Below are 3,962 nucleotides of genomic sequence, written 5' to 3' on the forward strand. Positions count from 1 at the left end.
CCCCGCTTGCCACTGATGGATTCAACAGCCCTAAAATTTAATAATAATAATAATAATTATTATTATTAAATAATACGGAAAAGAAAAAAAAAGAGAGAAGAGCAAAGGAGTAACCACTCTAAACTAGACTTCCTAGGAAATAAATACTTTGTTGACAACTCTCCCCAATTGTCTGGCGTCGTGTGCCGCAAATGGGACACAAATCCAGCCCAGGACCGGCCGTTTCTCTCCCGCACCAAGTCGTCTTCATGTCAACTCTGAGTTATAACTTATTAAATAACAGAAGGCACTATATAGTCTCAGACTTTGAAAATGCCCTTAAATTGTGAATCATCAATGCAAACGAGACATTTTGGTTTGTTACTGGGGCAAAAAAAAATCAGTATGAGCACAGGGGTGGTCAATGGGGCGATTGTTTCTACTTTGCTTTCAGGGCATTCCATAGCCGGACAGTGCTCCCCAGTTGTTGAAAATTAAACCGCCATTCGAACTGGCTTCTTGTGGGCTGTAAGCAGACACATGCGTCTGTTGAGTTCATGGGCCAGCGCCCTGTGGAAAGGTGTCTGTCTGGGTGATCTTACAGTACCTTCTTTTTTCTTTTTTTCCCCAAGGTTTTTATCAAAGCAGAAATACAAAATTCTTATTTACCATTGGGAGTTCACAAAACCCACGGAATATGTTTGTGGCCGCGCAGGAATCCATGCCCCGCAGTTAGATAGACAGGAGCCACCCAACCTCCTCCTGAAGGCGGCAGAAGTATGTGTTTGGGAGCACAGTGAGGTGATCCCACCTGTGAAATGCGGATGACCGGAGACCCTGCCTCTCATGTTTCTGAGGAATAAATAAGTTAATACGGATAAAGCAAGCAAGGTGTATGGCACCCACTAAGTTAATTTTAACTGTAAACCCGTATTGTTATTTTCACCGTTACAAACATCCATTTAATAGGCATATGTCTTGGCCCACTTGTGTGAGTTTTTTGGCGGGGAGCAATTTCTGTAAACAGATTCCCAGTCAAAGGGAAGGTTCATTTTCAGGGAACTCCCTGGCCATTCTCAGACACCCCAGGGGGAGGGGACTCGCAGCCAAGGGCCAGCAACATAGCCACAACACAGCCAGTGGGTCTAGAGTAAGGACCTTGGCATCAGGCTGGCTGAGTTTTGAGTCTTGGCCTAACCCCTTGCTAGCAAGTCAGCTAACTTCCCTGGGCCTCAGTTACTCCAGCAGTAAAATGGGGATCTTGAGACAGAGTAGGGTTGCTCGGAGGCTTAAATTGGACAAATACGGGAAACATTTAGCATAGTTCCTGGCTCAAAATAACTATTCATTATTTAATTTATTTTTACTGGGAAACAGGATACATGATACAAAATTCAACATGTGCAAAATGGTGAAGAGTGACAATTGTCTTCCTCCCTCCCGGGCCCCGCTGCAACCACTGCCACTGGTTCCTTGGATTCTTCCAGATACTCTGTTCACCTACACATATGCAGACATATAGACATACAGTGTATATTTTTTCTTTCACAGGACTTGTAGCATGTAACTTACATTTGCATCTTACTTTTTTCACTTAGGGAAACAGCCTGGAAATTCCATTTCTATTATTACTATTATTATTATTATTATTATTATTAAAGGGGCTGGTGCCAGTGGCATTAATTGATGGGTGTAAAGGAGCAGGGGGTGGAGGGCCAGCTGCCAGCCTGTCTGGCAGCACACAGTGTGGCTGTCCACTGAGGCCATAGCTCTTCCTTAGGCCAAGAGAGGACATGGATCAAAGAGAATGAACGTGTGAAAAGATCCCATGGCACCGGACAGCCGCCCTCCAGGCCAGCAATCCTTTCTGTACTTTCCCGGGAAAGCAGGGGCCTGCGCCTTTAACTGTGTACAACATGTGCTGCACGTACCAGGAGTAACATCTGGGCAGCAGCCACCCCTGGTTAAAGAGACAGCCGGTCTTTTTGGATGAAGCTTGGGCTGGGTTCAGGTTCCAGCAATTTGATGAAGGGAATGAGAAACAGATACCGAAGGTGTGGGGGGCAGACTTCCCCAGGGCGAACCCTTTCTCCAGTGGAGGCCAGCAGCCTTCCACATTGGTCCCCCCTCCTGATTTGCAAGGACTCTGGGGACTTGGGTCATGGGAATTCCACTGCCCAAGGACTTTTTTCGGTCCACAGACACCACCATTGAGGTTCTCCTTGGGCCCCAGAAAACAGGAAGTTGGAGCCCCGTTCCACAGTGGCCTCCCTCCCTGTGGTCCCACATCAGCTGTTCGAGCAGGTTGCTTCACTCCCTCCTCTGAGCTGCAGTTTCATGACCGTGGGGGGGGGGGGGGGGAGTGGTCGTCCTGTCTCACTCGAAGGTGGCTGTGAACAGGAATGCAACGGAGCTTTGAAAATTGAGCCCCCTGACGTGTGCACATTCTCCTCCTCTCTGCTCATCCCTCCATTTCCTCCTCACAGGGCTTGGAATTTTAGTGTGTGTCCTCTGAATTCAAAACATCCGGTGGATTCTGGCACCAAGCCTTGTCCCCAGCTGCAGAAACTCCCCACCCTGGGTCCCAGTTGGGTGGTAGAAGCCCTGGATCGCACTCAAGCCTCTTCCCTTTACTTGCCCTGTATCTGGGGCTTGTTGGCTGGGTCCCTCTGGGCCTCGCTTGCACCATCTGTACCAGTAAATCTCTGGACCGTGACCTGTTTTCTCAGGTTCCCAGAGATTGTACCTATCTTCTAAAAGTAACATGTGTTGGTTTTGTTTGGTTTGGACAAATAGTTTATACTCATTGTAAAAAAAATCATAAAAACAATGAAAAAAACCCTACCTGGCAATAATTATATACTGTATATATATAGAACCACTGTAAACATTTGGCTGTCATTTAGCATTGTCTCTATAAAAGTATATTTTTACTGGGGGGTCCAATGTGCACACGGCTTCTCCCATTACACACCATCTCAAGGGTGGGTTTCCCTTACAGGAGCCGTCTTAGGTACCATTGATTTCTCTAATCCCAGCACCTACCCCTGGCCTGCTTTATGTTGCTATTGACAACCATGACATTCCTCCTCCCTCCACCCTCTGTTCCCCCAAAGGGGTGCCCTGCCCACCATGGCTGCACCCACCACCCATGCCTCTGGAGGCTAATCTGTTGCAAAGAGGCCGCTGGATCTCTGTCTGAGCAGCTCTTCCCAGAGATGGACGCTCCCGGCAGACGTCTGCTCCAGAAGTCCTTGTTCTGGAGCCCCCAAGAGGTTTGTTGGGCTTTGAGAAGACCCCGTCTGTGAAGAGGGCCTGAACAACTCCCTCCTCCCCCCCTCCCTTCCTATCTTCCTTCCATCCGTTCATTCATCAGAGTTGCCTCCCAGGGACAAAAAGGCAAATTGAGTGATTCCTTTTTTGCGGGGTGGTGATAAGCTTTCTCCAGGGTTCCAGCTGCCAGCAGAATCTCTGCAGGCGTCTGGATGCCTCTGAACACACACCCTCCCCCCTCGCTGCCCCGCCCCCCAACCCGGGGCTCAGACCTTCACGCCCACAGGTTTACCGGAGGACTAATGAAATCCTAGGAGCTGAGTCTTACTGATGGCTTATCACCAGGCGGTTCTAAGTGCGCTACAGGTAACACTCCTTAACCCGTGCAAGACCCAGTGAGCAGATGCCACTGTAATCCCCACTTTAGGCGACGAAAGTGGGGCTCCCAGTCATTGATACCATCAAGCCTTGGAGCAGAATCTGGGGTGTAGAAATCGTTGCCTCGCCCCGCTCTCCCCTCCTTTTCCAGGTCGTGTGAAGCCCCCAGGGAAGGGAGCGAGGAGGTCCGACCGGCGGCAGGACCCGGGAGCAGCGGGGACACGGCAGAGGAACTGCTCCAACTAAGAGGCCTCTGTTCTGGCCTGTCTGCAGGAAAACCCTTCCCCCGGGGGAGGGCGGCCGGGAGGGTGCGGGGCGGTGCGACACCGCCC

This window comes from Desmodus rotundus, chromosome 3 (assembly GCF_022682495.2).
Source record: "Desmodus rotundus isolate HL8 chromosome 3, HLdesRot8A.1, whole genome shotgun sequence".
NCBI lineage: Eukaryota > Metazoa > Chordata > Mammalia > Chiroptera > Phyllostomidae > Desmodus > Desmodus rotundus.